Source organism: Motacilla alba, chromosome 1 (genome assembly GCF_015832195.1).
Source record: "Motacilla alba alba isolate MOTALB_02 chromosome 1, Motacilla_alba_V1.0_pri, whole genome shotgun sequence".
Taxonomy (NCBI): Eukaryota; Metazoa; Chordata; class Aves; order Passeriformes; family Motacillidae; genus Motacilla; species Motacilla alba.
Genome location: NC_052016.1, coordinates 104127483 through 104149428, shown reverse-complemented (window position 1 = coordinate 104149428; position 21946 = coordinate 104127483). Strand labels below are relative to the sequence as shown.

Sequence of the window (21946 nt, the reverse complement as noted above, 5' to 3'; positions counted from 1 at the left end):
TATAAAACTAATGAAAAGAGATCCTTCTGTATATTGCAATGAAGTGGAAGAAATCAACATAAACTCTCATGAAAAGAATTATTTCAATATATCAAACCAGTACTTTGCAGTACCTACACTTGTAATAGCACTTTGGAGTCTAAGCCCAAAGACTCTATTATTGCATTTCAGATGTACTGCAATTTAGAGCTTGCTTCCCAGAGAAAAAGGCTTTAGAGGGATGCAGCTAGAGGACATGTTACTGATGCCAGGGGCCAGGTTGCTTGCTGCAGGTAATCTCTGTTGGAAAAATTGAGTTTTAAGTTGCTAAAGAAGGGTGATTTTTCTCTTGAGGTGTGGACAAATCTGACATCAAACAGAAAATTTCTCAGCTCTTTAGGGGAAGTGTGGAATGGTGACATAGCAGGCACTGATCTATCAAGCACCCCTGTTGTTTTGGTGGAAACACAGCAAGAAAATTACTTTAATAATGTTTACACCCTCAGCCATTGTTGCCACAGTCTCCAAAAGGAGTGACCAGCCAATACAGGGAGTTGTCAGGAGTGCGTGGCTAAGCTATGAAACTAAGAAGAGATTAAAGGACAACTCAGCACCGTTTGCTCACTTAGAATTTGTGCTGGTGACAAACAGGAGTCCTTGCCTATGTGAGGCCATAAGGATTTGGCACAGTGATTTACAGAAAAAACAAAGTCAATGAGATCAGTATCTCACTCCCAGTTACACAGCAGTAAATTCAGAGTAACTTTATTGACTGACATCATAGGAGCTGGTCTGGATTTACACCAGCTTGCATGAGACCTTATAATGGTCTACTGAGAATTTAAACTTCATGCCTGAATATGCAAGTGGGAGAATTGGCTGAGTTATGCAGAGCTAGGTACAGACAATTGTGTCCAAAGATAACACTGAGGAGGAGCTTTTTTGCCACTGTTCTTACTGTGCTTCTTGCACTATTAAATTCTGCTCCAGTTCCAAATGTATCTGTAAGAACGAAAGACTTGTGACTACAAATGGACTATAAATTATTTATTGCTCCTGAGCTTATTTTCAGGATGATATCCAAGGTTATTAATTTTGCATATTCCATGGATGGGTTAGATGACCCACTAGGCTCTTCGAGTGTCAATTTGTTCTTTCATAGGCTCTATTATAGCAAAGGTGTCCAGGGTAGTCCTTAATATATTATCAGAACACTTTGTATTGCTGCGTTAAATACTTCTTCAATATAAGTGAACACACTGCCTCTGCTCCCCATGACTGAAGATAAACCTTCCATGAGTCTTTGAAAATCAAGCTCTCCAAAGAAGAGAAGCAGTGAGTGACCTGTTTGGAATCACCTGTATTCTTCAGCTCGATGTCAGCTGAGGATGCCAGGAATCCAAACTCAAGTCCTTTATGGCTGGATGTGTGTCGTACAAGATGTGAGCCAAGAAAGGATCATCTAGCGAGGTAGCCCTGTGAAATATGATAGCTTTAACTCTACAACGTGTCTGATTTCCATACATCTATTTTTGCCTCCTGTTATCTCTAATACGTAGAGGCAGATGTAAGCCATCAAACTGGGAATCTGAACAGAGGAGACTTTTTTTAGACAATGATATTTGCGCCTTAGAAATTACTATCTGGCATTGAGAACCTGATTTGTATGAGGGTTTTTGTTAGCTGATGACCATCAGAGTGTTAGTGTCATCCCATGCTGAAATCACCTGTGTATTTGGGAATGTTTTTTTTATAGGCAAGGCACCACGTCAAAAGAAGTTAGGCAAAGCAGCCATATAGATTTCTTTCTGAATTTCACTAAGCATGTGTGTACCTTGGGCAACACTCTAAGTATTTTCCTCGATCTTTTCTTAATCATGAAGAAAAAGTGTGTTTTCCCTAAGGAACTTGAATGAATGGACATTCTTGAAGAGGTAGAAAATAGTTGAGATTTCTTCCTACCATCTCTGCTTCAATTTAGAGGTTGCATGATATGGCTGAAGTTTGCTTTTACTTTTAATAAATATTTTCTTTGGGAAAAATGATTCTCGGCTCAAATTCCAGTCCTTTGCATTCCGAATCAGCAATTAAGCAATTGAATTAAAGCCTGTAAATAGCAAATGTTTCCATTATAAAACCACTAGCAATTCTACCTCTTTGAATAGTAGTGCGATAAAAATACCTCAGAAATTCTTTGTAATCAGATCTCTGACAGCTATCTAATCTTCCTCTTGAATACAGGGGGAAGAATGAGGTTATGTAAAACCCATGTGTTCCTTCCAAAACAGAAGGCTCTGCAGTTTCCCAGCTACCCAAGTTACCTTTGCAAAGCTCTACTTAGAATGTCTGTACTTCACACAGTACTGACATTCAGGCTCTGAAGCACATTTCACTTAGCTTTTGATCACTTATAAAAGGTTCATGTCAATTTTTCTTGTTTTGTCCCATCTACTTTGTGGTCTTTGCTGCCTCTTTCATTATACTCCAGATGTAAATAGATTATAACTGCACAACCTCTCTTCTTCTGGTGCTGCTTTTTTAAAAACAGTAGCATTTTTGACTTTGGCATCAACGTGAGGATAATTGCCATCTGGTCTCCATTTGCTTGCAGGTTGAAGACCCCCCCATCCTAGATGAAAAACTGTTTCAGTTGACTGAAACAGCATTTCTCAGTGAGTGGAAATGATGCATATCTGGCAGCTTTTCAGTGTAAAATGAGTCATCAAAACAAACTGACTGTAAGCATCTTCACCCTTCCTTCCCACATCTCTTAATCCAATGATGGCTAAGATTGGAATAAAACTTCATCTTCAGCATGTATACAAAACATAGGGGTACAGAGACAAACACTTGATCGCAAACCAGTCATGTAATGAAAAAGCATATAATTTGAATCAGATTGGGCTGAAATTAAAATTGCAACAAACTGCTTGTCAATTTCAACCTCTGGAGACTAAATTCACTCTTTTCGTAATTTTTCTTTCCTCATAATTTCTCCTTCTCACTTACCCTCCCTTCTCTCAGTGTAGGAGCTCTGCATTGCTCCTTGTTTTTTGGTTTCTTATAAAAACAAGATTGAAGAAATCTACTAGCACTTACACTTCAAATGAAAAGCAAAATCTAAAAACAAAAAAGCAATAAATGTTTTTCCAAAATCTCCATAATGAAATATAATCTGCTCTAGTTGGTTCTTTAACTGAAAAGTGATATTCAGGGCAGTAAATGGAATTAAAAGGGAAGGCAAAGAAAGGCAAGGCAAGGGATGGGAAGGGAAAAGAAAGGAGGGGGAGAATGCAAAAACTTTGAGGCTCAGAAAGAGAAATCAGAAACATGCATGTGCCACTTTAAAAAGCTGAAATTTGTAAGAAAGGAACTCTTGGTGTGGTTGCCTTAGTCTCTGGGCTCTGGGCAAGTACATGACTAGTACTGTGTTAGACTCACATCAGGTCTGTTATGTAAAGCCAAAAGAGATGTGCCACTCCTGCATATGTATATATACTATATACTATATATATATATGTATATATACTATATATATATATATATATGTAAGACTCTCAACTCTTTAGGAAGGACTGGGTGGGTGTCAGTTGGTGCTAAAAAACCTGTTCATTAGAACCATACTCAAAAAACACGCCACGGTTCTGGATGACATTTCTAGCTTCCAGTTTTGGATGAGTTCATGACAAAGTTTGTGATGAATTATTTCTGGAGCTCTTGAGATTCCTGAGCTCTGATTGTGACTGCAGAACCTGCAGTGTTTGTGGCTCCTGGTGAAGGAGGAGAACCAACAGTCCTGGCTGGTCCTTAGCTCAGTCAGCCACATGGATACCTTCAGGCTATCTGACATTCCTACTGACCTCAGTTAATTTTAAAGAGGCCTGTGACACCCCACTCTACTTTGCATCAGAAGTTCTATTGCCTATCTCAACGAATATGCACACCTGCATCATTGTCTGAAAGGAAAGCTCAGTTGTGAAGTCTGGCTTGTGATGCTTTTTTTTGTATTTCCCTTTTTACAGTATTCAACATTATAATACAATTAATACAATAATACAATTTATTAAAACTTCATAATGATCAGGGAAAGCAGACAAAATGTGTTGTATAATTTTTTCTCTCCTTTAGAGCAGGTTGGCAGGTGTGGGGAAATTATTTGGTAAGAGAGGAACAGACCTCAGCACACCACACATACACACTGAGCATTATCCAGTGTTCACAACAGTACACACCCAAAACCTTGTGGTGACGGACAAAGAGTACAAGAAATCTGAGGCTGCTACTTCCCCACCTCTGATTTCCACCCTCCTTCTCAGAACCAGCTGCTGTTCCTCGGCACTGGCTCTGCAAGGAAGAGAAGCTGTGTGGCTGCCAACCTCGAGCTGATGCACTTGGGCTCTGCCTCTCAGCTGCATCTTCAAATGCTGTCACTGGCCCGGTGCCAGCGGAGCCAGGAGAGCAGCGCCAGCAGGCGGAGCATGGGATTTGGCCTTGCATGTGTAATGTGGATAGTTGGTTTAGACTACGAGGTAGGAGCTGGTGACTATATGAATTGAGAACCTAACATCCTAAAGGGTGCAGGAGTGCAGGAAGTGTATCTGTACAATTTTTTTTTCAACAATTTTTTCATGCACTGTTGTGATGCACTATATAAGTATTTAGACATGATTCCCCTTCCCCTCAGATGGTGTATCCCTCGGATAAGGTGGTCTGTCCCTTGTAGCCCCTCCTTTGCCCCTCCTCACTGGTGTCCCCTTGGCTGCGGCCTTCCGTCCCCACCTCCCATTCCGCGGGTATAAACGTCCCTTGGGTTTGGAGCTCTTCCTCTTTATTCACCTGGAAGCCCTACGATGCAGATGTCCCCTTCCAGCTAATAAACAGGACATCAGAACCACGTGGAGAAAGAGCGCTTCTCGTCCTTTACTTCGTCCATGTAGGATCCGTGCGGGCTTAAATCCCAAACTAGCCGGGGGGATTTACAGCCCGAAACCCACGGGTTCCTTCAATGCACTATTTTTTAACCTCAACTTGTGTTACTTCTTTCCCAATCTGTAAACTTTTCTTTTATCTAGCGAGTTTGAGCTTTAAAGGCATTTTGATTTTTTTTTTTTGTTTAAAACTCTGTGCTTAGTTTTAAAACTACATGAATATTTAAAAAATATATATCTCCTTGCAAGGCAACATTTTGCCTCAGAGTACTCTGGCATTTCATGCTTTCTCTTGTTATGGCTCACACTCTGTGTCAGGGCTATAAAAGCTGTTACTGTTTATTCACATTTGAGGAAGGAACAAAGGGAGCTTTCTGCAGTCAGCGCACCTGGAATGTGAAGTGAGAATGGTAACTTCTGCAGCCTGCTTCTGCCAGGTGGCAGCCCCCTTGCTACATCACCAAGTCAAGAAAAATAAAAAAGGGAAAATGTTAAAGGTTCGGGTAGATTTTATCTTAAGGCACTAACTTTGTTTTATGTTGATTGAAGGTTTAATTTTTAGATTTAAGTGCCATTCTGTTTTGAGTTGCTTAGCCACCCATCACCACAAAGCAAGAGAATCATCAGCTCCTGTAGGATTTTGCAGCAATGCTAAAATGCACTAATTGTAAAGTTTCCATAGAATTTGTGTTGTTATAACACAAAATGCAGACTGCACATTATGTAGGCAGAAAAGGAGAAGCTCTCTTAATGGATTTAGATGAAACAAAAAGATATTAAAAATGCATTTGTGTTTCTGCCAAAACTAAATACAACAGCTACTTGTTTGCTCTAACAATACTCAGCGTTCACCTTTTTTCAAGGACTTTGTAATAATATGTAGCTATCAGTTATCCAGTACTCAGAGAAGATTAGGTAAAAGAAATAAGTAGAGACTGTCCTTGCTTACCCCCAAGAAATGGTGCAATGGCAAAATCCATGGCTGCAATATTTTCAAATGTGCTTTAAATTTATTCAAGTTTTATCTTTTCTTACAGAAGACTTGCTCTTACTTGAGCTGAGGGTTTTGCACTACAGTATTGGTAACAGCATCTAGCTCATGTTTCTGTTGAGCTTGTAATGAAAAGAGCTTGCATGCCAAAAAAAGGCCAGAAAAACTTGCTATGTGGTTTCAGAAAGCACAGTTCAGATCTGACAGATGCAAAGAGCTAAGAGCAGTCCTGGAAGCTCTAGCAAATTACTTTTACTTCAGTTCTAAGGAGACTGAAAATTACAGAAAAAATAGAAAATAAAGTATTTGGATAAATACAGCTTTGGAATTGGTTCTCCAACAGCTTTTTGAAACCCAAGTCAGAGAAACTTCTCCTGTATTCCCAGGATTAACATTTCATGTTATGTTTGAAAAGCTGTACTTCTGACTCTTATGTCTTCATGATCTAACTGTTAGTTTTTAATATTCTAAATCCCCTTTCAGTCAATAAAATGTTCCCAGTAATTCAAGTGGAGGTAAAATTTGCCCAAAACTAAAAACACCTCATCAGTATCTTGAGCTTAATTTCCTCCAAATTATCAGATAAATATCATTTTTCTGTGTTTACTTTCTGCACACGAGTATCTGGAGTTGCTTAGATCTTTTACCATGGCTTGATCCTGATTGCCTTTGAAAGAGAGATTAAGGCTTTCCTCATTGTCTTCTACTTCAGAAACACAGATGTGTTATTTTAACAGCTTTTTTTTCCCCCTTCTAAACACATAAAGCCCACCTGCTCTTCTGGGACTCTACTGTATTTTGGAAGCTCTAATTTGCACCTGGGCTGAAATTGTCCATGGGGGATAATCAGGTGGCTGGGAGCAGATCAAGTACCATGTGCTTTGGCTGTACCTATTAATGAGCATCTTTGTGTCCAACAGGCTAGTGAATACAGAATAACTAGCTCTGGACAAATACAGTGGCCTCATTAGGATGGGAAGTCTTTTGTTAGGGAGATCTGTCTGCCTTCTTATCCTTTTCTTTATCAGGGATGATGTAAAGAGTGTGAAATTCCATATGCATCTGGCTAATGTATTTTAAAACAGTCTGAGCAATATACAGCTTGTACCATGGAGATTCAAAGAATTCCCTTTACAAGGCAAGTTTATTTCTCCCTCCCCCTTTCCATCTACTTATGTGTGTTTGGAAGTGTCAGCCTTCACGTTTAGCAGCTAAGTTTTGTGTCTCCAGTTTTGTGTCTCCGGTATGGTTTGGTCAAATCTGATCAGTTGTGATGAATTCAGAATTCAGATTCTTTCTGGACTAATGTGTTTTTATTTCTCCTATTTTCTTTGTCCCACTGCATGCATTACAGTACACATAAAAACCTCACCAGTGAACTCATTACTTCTTTTTTAAACCTTCTCCCCTATACATCCATTTAGGCCATACACTGTCTATTTCACCAGTTAAAATTATTTTAACTTATCTCCTAATTTTAGGAACTTCATTCCTGCCTTTTGTTCAGTTCTCTATGACATACCTTGTACTCCATAGCCACCATGTTCTCCTTTACCTTAAGAATAAGTGAAGCTTCATGAATTGGCTTAGTCAAATTGTTTAGCTAAAGCCAGGGAGTGCTTTAACTCAGTATAGTAACTAATGTGGGAAACAACAGACCCACGCTGTGAAAAAGGTCCTCTGCCCCATGGTCCATGCCAGCACCATTATGTCTTGCTGCTAGGTTGGTTACAAATCTTTCTCTTTGTCAGTTTGGATTTCACCACCATTTGTTGAATGTGTTTTCATGCGATTCCAGTTGTCTCTCTACTCATTATCTCCATTTCTATGCTGTGGACACTTGTGTTCACCCCTTACTCTTACCCTGCTTTCTCTTTTACAGACATTTGTCTCTTCAATGTTTTATTTCATGCACTATCTGAAGAGATTTTGCTTCAAGAAAAAGTCTTGAGCCATGCTTGAGTCTTGCTGTTATTATTTTTACTGCACCATTCCTCCAGTGCAAATCCTATTGGTTATGCAATGTCTTTATGTTTTGCATACTCTTTGCAGAAATTGTTTACAGAGTCCTGGCATAGCTTCAGGCACTGTGTAATTTACAGATCAGTATAAATGAGAGCAAGCTCAAAAGTAATACCATGTTGCCTTCTATTCCCACCTAGTGATTAGATATCTTTATTTTGTCACCCATTAGTTTTTGCTAATCTTTCCTTTCCACTTTGCATAGCAGAGGCTCTCATGCTGTGAGGCTACTTTTCTAAATAATACTGGTTTTCTAATTAAAACATCTCTGTCTCCTGTCCTGGCTATTTGAAATGCTGCTTTTAGAGCCCTACACACATTGGGGATATATCTACTTATGTTTTATGTACATATATGTATATGTAGGTGAGAACAGATGCGTGTGCCCACACACCCAGGCGCAAAAGAAGGATGGAAAGTGCAGAACAGAAAGGTTGGTGCCTGTCAGGAACCTGACACAGAGACACAGCCCCCTACTCTGTTTCAGTCCACGGCATCTACCCAGCACAACAAAGCACCTGCTCTGTAAAAGGTGGGAGCTATAACAAAAAAGAGCAATTTCTTCAACCTTCACTAGTTACTTCACCAGTTACTTCACCAGTTACTTCTCAACACTTTCTTACCCAGATGTTGTTCAAAAATCAGGCAACAAAAGCAGATTACAAACCAATGAACATAATCTACCCCTGCTAATGCAGTCCTTCCCCTATTTAAAGTCCATGCTGCTTAATCATGGGAATCTATTTCTTTGACTGCCAGACATATTAAATCACCCATCTTCATGCAAGTGATCACGTTTACAACCATCACATAATTTAATCACAAAAAGATAATTATTTATTCTGTTCTTGAAAAAAAAAACAACTTCAGGAACATGTTTATGGAGAAAATGGATTTAATTTCTGGATCTCTGATTTAAGGACAACAGAAAATTGTCTTTAATTTTAGGTCTAGCTGGACTAGTAGAAACCAGCATCAAACAGGACTACAGCTTTATTAAATACTGTTTTTATATGAGCAGTTTTCTTAGAAAAGAATGCATTTTAATTTAAAAATGTTTTACTCTTTGAGCTGGAAGCGTATTATGTAGAACTATGGAAAATCTCAATCCACCAACATGACAGTTGGCAAGCTAAAACAGACTGGCACAAAATTAGAGACAGAAAGTAATAATTGCTTGACCTGCAGGTTGAAGAATAAAGAACAAGACATCAGCTCCAGTTATATGCTGCAAAGCTTCAAAAGCTTCTGATTGAATCTTAAGATTCATAGGTTATTTTAAAAAATCAAATTTAGTTTATAAGACTTATTATCTTGGAAACAGCACAGTAATAAATAGAGACATACAGTAGACCAGAGAAGAACTGTGACTAAATATATTTCCCTTAATATATATCAGTCAAAGGTGGCATTAAGCAGAGCTTTTGTCACCTCTGTGATTATTAAGATTATAGGGAAAACTTGCAAGGAAAGCAGGCAAAGCTGTAAGCTTCCAGAGTTTAAAGCACGAATACATGTCTATCTGGCTATACATTGGTTTTCCTCATCTGCTAAAAGGTCACCTCTAAGTCCTGCTGATGGACAGAGGCTTCCTACATCAACCTCCTCAGCCCCTTTAATCTTATTTTAAAAGTTCAGTTGATTTGGTACTATTCCTTTACCTGACAAACGTTTTACTCCTGAAGGTGGACTCATTCCGACCAAAGTGGGCATGCGTTCATTTTTCCTACTGAACATGCATTGATCCCATTTACAAATACCCGTGATAGATGTGAAATTTTACTTCAGAGCTGTCCCATGAATAACAGCGACAACTTGTGATGTTTATCTCCTCCACATTGGCAACCTGAGAAAGATCATGACTAAAATACGCATTCATGCAATAAATTCCCCTTAAAAAAGTAGAAAGCTCGAACAGTTGTGGAGAAACGGTGAACAAAGGAAAACCAGTACTAAATATTTTTGAAATAAAAATATTTTCCCCCCTCTCCAACCCTCCTTCCCAATACATTCTCAATGGGGTTTCCCTCACAGATGCCAGGGTATAAAGCTCCTCCTGTGTTCTACTTCCTGGGCACTTTCCACGGGCCATCACTTCAGGCTCTGGGACTTCCAGGTGGCCTGGACACGCTAGTGCCATCACAGACGTGTCAGCTGGCGGCCCTGGCAGGCAGGAGGCTGGGCAGTCAAGAGGTGACACCCCCAAGCCCCCAAGCCCCAGCTCCACTTAAAGAGGAGTCTCAGCTTCACTTGTGAGCACCCTGAGGCATCCCACCCCTCCACAGGGCGCCGAGGGCCACGTCCCACCCCAGCCTGATCCTTAGTTCTGCCATGACCTTACATGCTGCTGGGATCGTTTTCACACTGGGCACTTTAAAGAGGAAAGGCACTAATTTTAAGGCCTGATATCCCTAACTCCAAAATCTGGACACACTTAACAGTCCCTGCATGTCAACCCACACAAGAACTGAACTGAAGACTGATAGTAACTTAAGTGGAAGAATGACCTACTAAATTATACTCCTGGCATCTCTCTAGCAACACATTTCAAAACACTACTGAGATACTACCGTGGACTGCTCAACATCAACCCTACTAACTAGGGCATGCAATCATGTGACTACTCTTAAATTAGGAAAGACCAATCTGTATCCAGACTCCAAACAGTTTCTTTAGACCTTGCCAAGATTCCAGATATGTCATGTATTCTGCCCTTCTGCAGAATATACCCTGCACTGTTCAAGCCCCTTAAGAGAGCCTGCAGGCTGCACTCCTGACCGTGTTTTCCTATGAGGAGCTTTCTGTAAAATCAGAGCAGTTCTTTAGCAGTTGTTCTAGTCATAGTGAACTCTCCAGACAGCACTAAAGTGATGTTCAGTTAGGAAACATAATCCGTTTCTCCTAGCAAGCCTTTAGGTTAGGAAAAATCAGGTTACTGAACTGGAGCTTGTTTACAGCTCAACAGCTCAGCTGCAAGGTGTGTAAAGGAAGAAGGCAAGAGGGGTATCTTATGGTGGGAGAAGGAAATGGAAAAATAAGGTAAGCTCTCATCTGAGAGAGGGGAAAGCTTTGTAGTGTTTTTGTTTGAATGCTGGAGAAAGGTAAAAGACAGGTTGCTATTTCTTTTTCAGATTTTATTCCAGTAAACAGAGGGAAGAAGCTATATTGGAACAAGAAGACATTCAGGATCACATGAAACTGCACAAGAAGAAAGAAAATGCTATTTTCTATTTTTGAGTCGAGCTCAGCTAGTGAGTGCCATTATACTTTTTTTTTTTTTTTGATCAAAGACAGGTGCTTTGTCTGGAGTCATGCAATGTATTATTAAGAGTTTAGCTCTGTTGGTGATGTACTCTTCATATGGAAAGATTGAGACAGTTTTCAAAGACATCATAGTCTGGTGAAATAAGCTGAATTTACTTTCACTTGAATGAAATATTCAAGTGAGACTTGTGAAGGGCAGCACTGGAACTTTACAAAGAGAATGAAAAAAAACTTTTGTAGCTTCTCAAACACTTCTTAATATATAAAATAACCTATGGTTTCACACTTTCAATTTCCATTCGCAGGTTTATATACCTCTTTTCCATCTAATATATGTGAATTTGTCTCACTTCTCTGCTTTTACATGCACACGAAACCTGTTTGCTCTTGTTCTGTGTGCTGATGAAGGTTTTGGTGGCTGCATTCTCCTGCATCAAATAACACTCCAGGAAAATGAAATCTGAGAGATTTATATGTGAACTACTTATTCACAAATAATTTGAGATTGCAATGTTAGCCTAAGACAACCAAATTTAAGTAAATTGTATTAACTGATGAGATCTTGTTACCAACCTCAATCATCCCTTAGAAAAATGTTAGGGTTGTGCCTGCATGCTTGGCGGCCAGCACATGCCGAGGTTCTGTGGCTTCGGAAATCTGAGATGCCTCCCTCTCTCTTCTCCTTAGGACCTGCCACTCCTGCTTTCTTTTCTGCCTCCTGTCTTAGCCTACTACATACTATTGCCTTTCATTTTTCACTTTTTTCCCCCTCATTTTCACCTGGTTTGTGCATCTAACAACCAACCCTTCTATTAACTCTCTTCTTGTTATCTGCCTATATCTGTTCCGGATGCCACTTCAGAGTTTTTTTCTTCTTGCCCCTCATCATTCTTTTTCTTTGTTCTTAACTCTGCGTTTCTCTCCCTCTGCATTCAATCAAGTCACCACCTCCCTCCACTGAGTCATTTGCCGGAAGCAGAGAGGTCTGATAAGCACAACAGACAGCTCTTAGTTTCAACTTTAGGCATCATAGTAGCGGTATTAGCTGTTGACAGCTAAAAAAATTAGTTTCTGGGAAGGTGCTTATGCTGCACTCCTCTATAACACACATATTCTGCAGTGAAGGTTTGGGAATTTTCGTGGAGCCAAGCTAGATCAGCATTTTTATTGGAACAATCAGAGAGGTCACAGGCACCTATTTCCATGAAACATTTTGAAGTCCCGTCACAGCATAGGAGTGCAACAGTTTTCAATGAAACTGAGGTCAAAAACATATTGCATATAAAAAAAAAAAGAAATTTCTTCATATTTCATTCTTGGGAAAGGAGAAGTTGTGTTAGGTGCAACTTTCAAGCAAATTTAACTGAAATAAAGTTCCACTAGTGTTTTTGCAGAAATGGTAACACATGAAATGGTGCATTACTTGCATGCGTGTTCTGCAATGAAAGGGATGCTGGTGCTGCCCAGTGCAGTGCTGCAGAGGTAAGTTTAGACAGCTCAGACTATGTTTTGGTGGCAGAAGCAGAACTGCCAGGATTTAAACTCCTTGCTTCCCGATGTCATGAGTCCTTAAAACCAAAAATCTTTGTTCAGCTATAAATTATAAATTGTTTCTTTGTGAACATTATGAAGTATAGAGCAGGATACTGCAGGTTTATGTGACCAAGTGCCTGCATTTATGACAGAGCTGCTGTACAGATTTCCTTTATGGTTAGTGAGAAATATTATCATTTCTACAGTGGGACTCATCCTACTGTAGATATCAACATCAGCTTAGACCTGTCTATATTTTTTAATTGACTTTAAAGGAAGACCACCATGAAAACAGACTCAAATGTAGACACCTAAAGTGAAAGGAGGTAGACCTACACCTTCCATCCACAATGTAGTGGTTCAAACTAGAAGATGACTTACACTCTCTGCAAACACACAGGAATCATGAAACTGGGCTGAGGGAACACCATGCAACAGAAGTCAGCTATAATGTTTGAATGTTCAGACATCACAGACACACTTCATAGGAGCCCCCAAAATGCTGAAGAATTACAGACTTACATACTGAAATCAAAGAACGCGTCTGCAATGCCAACGTCCGCTCTTTTTTTTCAGGAAATCAACAATAGGTCTCAACAGAGAGAAAATACAAACTATCCTTTACATCACCACCACATATGGACCAGCTTCAGAGGGACCAACTTGTGAGACCAACTCACACGGGGCAGCAGCAGAATTTTAGCATTTGGTTCTGCACAGCTCTCAACTCTGAGCTGTGACCTCTGGGGAAACACAGTGAGAGGAATCTGCTGTGACACCTCTTGGTATGCAGCTTTGGCTTGCTGCACTTTATATATCAAAGTGAAGAAACAAATCACATTCATATTCTGGCTTCTCTTTCTCCTCCTTACTGCAAGAGCATTCTTACTGGCTCTAGTGAAAAGGTTCTCGAGTGCATTGTAGGCTGAAGCAGGAAATTTGCTCTCCTCATGGATCAAACAGAGCCAGCACTAATGACACAGCACAGTGAAAGGAAAAAAAAAGTAAAAGAGAAAAAAGAAATGTTTAACACTCAGCACTAGAGGGGAGTGAAAACTGAACACACTTTGAAGAATTTCCTTGCTGCAGTATAGCCCTGCATAGGAGACTTTCCACAGTCAGACTCAACATGTTTGGAAGTTTCTCTGTTTGATCTTCAGGTCAGGTTTGGTTTTGTTTTTTTACTAATACAATATAAAAGAATAAAGGTTTAAATAAGGCAAGAGGAAAAAATAAAGAAGGAAAGCTTAAGACTTAGTAAATCAAACTGTCTAAGAAGTAGAGCAACCAAGGTGCTTTAAGGACTGGGGCAAAATTTTGTCTTAGACAAGAAAAGCACAAGCACCTTCTGGAGATAGTTCTAATAAAACAAATGTCCTGGATCAGCTGAGAGCTCAAAAATTATCTCAATCTGAAGGCCAGGTTGGATGGGGCTTTGAGCAACTTGGTCTGGTGGAAGGTGTCCCTGCCCATGGCAGGGGCATTGGAACTGGAGGATCTCTAAGTCCCTTGCAAAGTCCCTTGGGTTTGCAACCCAATCCCTTCTATGATTCTACGACTAAAATCAATCCTACTTGCAGGGTCTGTGCAATGTGAGAAAACATTACTTTCCATAAAAGATGAAAAATAGAGCTAGAAGACAAAATTTTACACTCAGTGTTAACTATTGTTCTGAAAGTTTATCTGACTCTTTGAGGGTGCTGTAAAAAACTGCAAAAAATCAAAATCATCTTAATTTTTTGGTATCAGACACTCCTTTTATTAGCGTTTTGAGCTGCACGCAGTTCTGACAACTTGTGAACAAATTCTTAGGCAAACCTGGACTAAATGAAGAGTGCTTCCCTACAAAAGCAATTTACCCCTTGCGAGCAGAAGGAATAAGGATCTCAGAAGAGCACCGTCTCCCTGCAGAGACATTGCAGTGCTTGCTCATAGGTGGATTGCCAGGCAGTCTCTCTTGTTTAAAAATAGGATTCAACAGAAGGTAGGAAAAGGTGGACAAGATCAGACAGAAACTTCACTGTGTCCGGTGACAGCAGCCTACATCAGGGCCCAGGGAAGACTATATGAATGGCTAAAATATGGCACTATTTTGCCATAGTGCAGACTGGCCCAAAGCTGTATCATCTGAACCTTCTCTGGATAGCAGAGCAGGGCAGCTGAGGAAAATGTAAAGTACAGGAGACAAAATTTTATTCATTAAGCCACAGGCTGAATCATGATGTAGGAATAATGTCTCATACTAAATTGGAAATCAAACATCCAATAGTAACATAATCAAAAAGAGGAAACTTCCCATTGTCTTCAGAGAATATTAAATTTTATTCCAAGCCCTAAGCAAATAACAATAATAATAAAAAAAAGTATGCCTACCTCATCTACAGTATTTAACATATCTTGTTTCACTGGTACAAAGAATTCCAACTTCAGCTGAAGGCCATTTTTTGTTAATAATTATTTTTTCACTAGTGCTTTACTCACTAAATTTAGTTCATTCAATTGTAAACTACAGTAAAAAGCAGCACAGTTGATAAAATACAAAAGGATGGAATCTGTTAATCTGTAACTACTGCTTTTCAAGGTAACACTTTGAAGTAAGTACTCCTGGGGCTTTTCACTGCATATAGAATGTTAACCCAAAAATTAAAAGGAAAAGAGAGGGTCAGTTCTGTTTGCTTTTGCTTTTTGAATGCAAGTATCATTGTTTCTATTGTAGCCAGAATATTTCGAAGTTTAATAAGATAGGTTTTACATGGTATTTAGATCAGTTCTATTCCATTTTTACTGTAACTATAAATTTCTGACCTTGTTGTAGAACCAGAATGGTTTGGTTTGATAGAGAACTTTAAGATGCACTTCCAGCCTCCCTGACATGGGCAGGGACATCTTCAACTACACCACTTTCTCAACCTCATCCAGCCCAGCCTTCAACACTTCCAGGCATGGGGCATCCACTGGCAAACTCTTCCAGTATTCACCCCCCTCTGAGTAAAGAATTCCTTCCTGATACGTAATTGAAATCTCTCCCTTTTCAATTTAAAACTGTTCCCCCTTATCACTGTCTGTCCATGCAAAAACATCAGAAAGATTTTTTTAAATAAGTAAAAAAAAAAAAGAAAAAGTGCTTATAAAATTCAGAGCTATTACAAAGCTGATAAACTCTGAAATCACTACTGACATAAATAGATTTACTATGAAATAATGTCATCGTGGCATTGGGATTTGGCCCAATGTGTGGGTGTGGGGAGATTTATTTCATAATGCAGGAATTTAAGGCATTGATACATTGTAAATGCTCAGATTCCAATTTCCAGACTAAAAAGACTAGAAAGAATTACAACCATATCAGGACACTAAACCCCTTATTAACATGTTCCAGGCAGTAGCGGGTTCTTTTCTCAGTCAAGTCACAGAACAACCTTCACCTTTTTTACGGCTCAATTGCAACTCGGCTGGGGATTTGCACACGGTGAGGCTGTTTCCATCAACAGGGCAATGGCTTTCCACATCTCCGTGGTGCCAGCCTCCAGGTGATGACTGGCAGTCAGGAAATCGTTATCTTAAGGTGGGTAGGTTTGACGGATTTCCTTTCAGCAAAACAAAACCATATGGCAACACAGCTTTTGCTTAGGAGGAGGCATGCCAGGTAAGGAGGGGAATGCCAGGAAATGGTGATGGAGAAACATCCCCAGACACCTGGCTTACCTGTTTGCACTGCTCTAACAGACTGCTGCAGCAACCTTGCAGGGGCCTCCTTGCTCTTCAGGAGGCTACAGAGGCAGAATAATTTATTGCTGTGATGATCCTTGGTGAAGAATGGCTGTGTAACACCTCTGTGTGTCTGTCCTGGTCCAAACAATGTCAAACTGAACCTTTTCAGCTCTTGGTGACTCAGATAGCAGACAAATGCCCAGCTTAGAACCATTTTATGAAACTGTGTATTTTGAAGGAGAGGTAGGCTCTGTTTCCATGGGACATCATACTGTTATGACCAAAACATATCCCTTGAACTAATTTGCCAACACTACCACTAACAGAGCAAGTGTGTGGCAATGGCAACTGAAATAATTTCTATGAACCAAAGAAGTAATTTAATGCAGAAGTTATAAAATTTTATATCATAAAAGACACTTTAAACTGTACAAGCTAAATAAACCACCTTTGTAATTTACAGGCAATCCACGTTACGTGTCAGTCCAAGGTTTTCATCCACCATTAAAGAGCTTAGTAACTTATTTTAACCATAAATCCTTTAGGTTTTACCTGATGACTGCATGTAACCAAACTAAATAAAGGCTCACTTTTGATTTGTTCCTTCTCAGGCTAGCTCCTTATGTCCACTTGTCTTCAAATTTACACTCTTTTCTGTTGGACAGGAGCCAATGGAGGGTTTATTCCTGAGCCTATTTAGGCTTCTGATAAAGGTTGTAGTATAGCCACTGCATGATAGGGTGATCATGGAAGATATATGTCTAACACACGCTTGAAAGGCTAAATGAATGGGATCTACCAGGAAGCTGATCCTCAGCCACAATTCTACTGAAATAAACAGACTGCAGTTGGAATTTATGTTAGCAGAGGATTTTTACTCTGCATTGCCTTCCCATTACTGCCTAAAATGATCACATGAAAACTTTCATTAACTTGTCTTTAAGTTACAAATTAATAAGACAGAGAGGAATGGTGTTTGTATGGCTGGAGTGTGTAATGTAGGCTCTAAAACGGATTATGAAGTCCAGAGATATACATACAATGCAGTCAGAGATGTATCAAAAATGGGAGACTGTCAAAACAGATAAAAGAAGGAGTCATTTAGTCACATCACCTAATGCAGCTGGATTACTACAAAGAGGGTGAAAAAGGTGATAAAAAGAATCTATATTTAATAGAATATGAATTTGCAGTTCCTTACCTCACAGTAAGTACAGCCCCACAGCTACTGCTTCAGGGGATTGAAGAAAGAAATAGCTGTGGTACCTATGAAACATTGCTTGCTTTTTTGGAGCAGCCAGCTGGAATTGACTAAAACGCAGAATGTCACATCAGATCTCACACAGATGAGAGGTTTGCTTGCTTTCCAGTAGAGATAACAATCATGATGAGCCAGCAGAACTCGGTCTGCAGCAATATGAAAGACATGGAGTATGAACATTTGCTAACTCTCAATAACAGGATGAGCCAACCTGCTAGGAACACCACACCTTTTTAGGGCCCTGTACTTATTCATTCCATATTTTTACTTTATAGAACAATGCTAAGAGCATGACTTTTTCTTCTTTGCTTTTGTGTATCCAATTCATAGCCTGGGTCCTAACAACCATGGTTTCCAGAGAATATGTTTTGCTGGCACCATGACAGGGTTTGTTTTTTTTTCTCTCCTCTACAGCTTTGGAGAGCTTAAAAATTCCCTTCCCCCTCCCCCCTCCGAAACGGCTCACTTGAGTGCAAGCAAAATTCTCCACAGATGGGGGACAAGTTTGACAAACAGCAGGAGGAGAGGTAATATTTTATAAAGAAAATGATGAATGATTCCAAGAAAGAAATTAAGAAGTAGAAATCATCTCAGGCATGTATGGAACCACATCATGATGCAATTGAAAATGTGACTGTATTATGGCCAGCAGTTTGATAATGAAGGGAAAGCTGTGAAGCTCATTTGTGACAATGTAAAAAAATAAAAAAGAGCATGTTGATAATGAGCCTTGAATATTCTTCCTTTTCTTTTTCCTCTTTTTGTCACCTTTGGTCTACTTGGCATTCATCCAAATTAGAAGACTGACAGTCATTTCTCTTTAATAATCACTTTTGGAGACTCAAGAAGCACTCGCCTTTCAGCTCTGTCAACAGGGAATCATTAACACTGAAAAATAAATGTATATATGCTTAATTGTTTTTACTGAAATAAACACTCTGGGTACCCCCTGCCGTTTAATGAACATGCACTGGGGTTAACTACAAGGGCTGCTGCCACTGCCATCTTTGATTGCTTGCTAGTGGCAGATGAAAGATTAAAACACACGGGGTTTTTTTGACAGTAAATATGATTTCACTTTTTTGGCTTCCACACGAACCCACCCTTTACAAAGTAGTGCAGAACAGCAACGGCTGTCAAAATAAGGCTAGCGAGTAAGTGGAGTAGCAGCTCTCTACAGAGTTTGATTATTCTTTTGTGAAAGAGTCTGTAAACAAAACCTTTAGGCTTTTGTCTACTAAGCAGTGCTTAGAAATTCTTCCAGCCTTGCATTTTTAATATGTGGGAACACGACTGCATAGGATTCAAGAGCACTCAACATTTTTGAAAGGAAAACAATTTATTTTTGTAACTAAATGTGGCCTCAGAAGCCAAAATGCAGACAAAAGAGCACTTTTTAAAAAGAATATAAATGCTCTGTATGCTCTGAGCTATGAGACATCTTTTCTTTGTCTTGACTATACATATCAAGATATTAACAGAGCAAAAATAGTTTTCAAGTATCAATTAATATAAATTTTGAGTTTGGAAAGTGAAATCTAATTGAAAACATATTCAAGTCTTACTTTTCACTTCCAGCCTTTGTGCTGTGATAATAAGCCAGCTAGTCTGAGGCCTGATATCCTTTCAACTAACAGTCAGTTCTTTGAGACTGCCAGAACCTTCTGAGCATGCTACATGCATTACAGGGCATAAAGACTCAAATCTTTTCCATTCCTAGAAAAATATTTGATCTAGGGCTGGGACATGTATTTGTTCACCAGATCAATTCCCCAGTTTCTAAACACTGCCAGGAATTGGGTACAAATTTACTCATGCCTCAAAACAGAAACTGATGGGACACTTCCATCTGAATTTCCCATCTCTGTACCTGGGATGTGTCCTGAAAAGGAAGTTAAACATTCCCTGACCCCTCCTTTGACACTACAGCCATACCCAAATCCATACCATGAAGCTCTTTTAGCCTCCAAGCAGGGCATCCACATCAACACTGTCAAGTGGAGACAGTCTCTGGTTTGGGCAAAGTCCTGAACTAAGCTAGGGAAATGTTCAGGACGGTGATGGTGGACCCAAACTCAGAAGAAGCTGAAGACTGGTGATTATGTAAGGAATAAAAGATTTGAGTTTCAGTGCCTGGAATGGTTCCCTGGCACAGTTAAGTTGTTAGTATGGATGTGGCCATATGTGTCCAGGTGCTTTAGACAGCAGCTGAGCCTGGAGTTTGTCGCTGCTGGCTTTGCCTAAACACCAGCCTTACATGTCTTAAAGGGAAACCAGTGCTTAACAGCACACCCTGAATTTAACTCCAGAAGGCTGAGTAATGGATTTCCTACAAGTTCTTTGGATAGATTTGGCGTGAGGTTGTAAAAGTTATTGCCAGCATGATTTTGGTTTGCCTCCTACTATTTGAGATTTGCTGATCATTTCATTTCACCTCTACAGATTACTGGCTAATTTTCAACCATCTTTTTCACATAGTTTTCCTTATCTATTATACAGGTAAGTGCTAGATATGCAATTACAGAACGCAAAGCATAATGACGTCTTTAAAAAGTACTTACATTTGAACCCTTAAAAGGATCAAGATTTTATAATCTGGTTAGCTCTTCTTCATTTCAGGCTACTTGATGAAAATTAGGGATTTCTGCATCCTCCTAGTTTAGTCATCAATCTTTATACACATCACTAGCGTTACACCCACCTAGTAGGACAGTTTTAAGTTTCTCTTATAAAAGTGGTAAATACCAGCCAAACAATTTTTGCAGACTACAAATGCTGGTGACAATGAGCCCCCTCCTTGCCTCAGCTGTTACTCCCAACCTCTTCAATGCTTCCAGAGTGCTTCAGGCTTCATGCAAAAGTGATTCTAGAGACAAAACATCGGTACGATCAAAGAAAATTACAACACAGGAAGGACTGGAGCAATATATATGTGTTGCTTATGGCCATGGCAACACCTAAGTTTTAGCTGTCTTGCCACCTCCTACAAATGACTTCAACTAGTGTGACCAGACAATGATGACTGCAATTCCCACCCACATACATACACACACACACACACGATGCTATCTGTTCTCCATCACTGGAAAAGGGTGACTTCTGGGATAAAACACGACTAACCATAGATATCTACATTAAGAAAACTCTTGGCAAGTAAAGACTAATATCACAGATCTCTTCTGGCATGAATAAGTAAAAGGTAAAATATACAGTTTGTGAAATATTCTTTACTTGTAACATTGTTTTGAAAACCTTCTACCTATTTCCCTGTTAAATTTGAAGGCATAAAATCTCTTGCATTTTACTGGAAGGACAAGGATTTTCCTTTCAGATTTTCTTCCATGTAAATGCTGATGCAGCATAATTCACTGTGATCTAAAGAAAAGCCCTCACTTTTGATTGCTAGTATGTGTGTTAGAATCAGAGTTGATATGAAATAGGTTTTTGATGGAAAGTGAAATTTTATACTTTGATGATTTTTTAAATTTGATTTTTTCATGGGAAAATCAAATGGACCCAGGTTTTTCCCTTTCATATCCTTTTAGGAGCAATGTATGACAGTGAAGACTGTACTTTATTATGGAGATAAACACAGAAATAGGCCTGAAACATACCATACTTTAAAACAACCATTAGAGAAGATTACTGTTAGATTTTTGTGAGGCTATCAGGAGCCCACAAATGCAATAATAATATCAAGATGGAGGCTGAAAACAAAACCCTCCCTTGGCAAAAGGGAACTAGACTTCAGTAGGGTCTACCAGAGCCAGAAGAGCAGGTCTGCAGTTTGCAGTGCTTTTCAAGGCAATGCAACATTCTGCAGTCTCCCTTCTGGATGGGAAGATCCCCAGGGTGAGAGACATTTTCAGATTATCTTGTGGATGAGGCAATTATTTCACCATTGATTAAATGAAAGTTTTTCCAAAAGCTGCATCATGTCATTTGAGTATTCTCTACGTTCTCATTCAATTCTGGACAAAAATCTTTTATTGGAACAAGTTGAGAAGAGTCACATGAACACCAAGTGTGTTCCTTCCTTTCTGTCTCCTAGCATCATGTGCTTCTCAGTACATTTAATATACAGTAGTTCTCATGTGCATTTTGGTACAGAGTGTATTGATTTTGAAGATCCCTTTCTTTGGCATTTTCCTAGAGACCCAAACTGTCATCTCAAATGTCCTCTGTGTTATTTCATTACAACAGAACATGCCATGAACCAGAATCCTATTGCTAGCTGAGCGTCCTTTGCATCATGCA

At 39.4% G+C, this 21946-nt stretch overlaps 1 long non-coding RNA gene across 1 annotated transcript; it reads left to right on the top strand.

Moving 5' to 3' along the window:
- The first annotated feature begins 10658 nt into the window (after positions 1-10658).
- Positions 10659-18416, top strand: LOC119710032. Its single transcript, XR_005259487.1, has 3 exons — positions 10659-10959; positions 11052-11171; positions 18104-18416. It is a non-coding gene; the product is annotated as an uncharacterized LOC119710032 (long non-coding RNA).
- The last annotated feature ends 3530 nt before the right edge of the window (positions 18417-21946 follow it).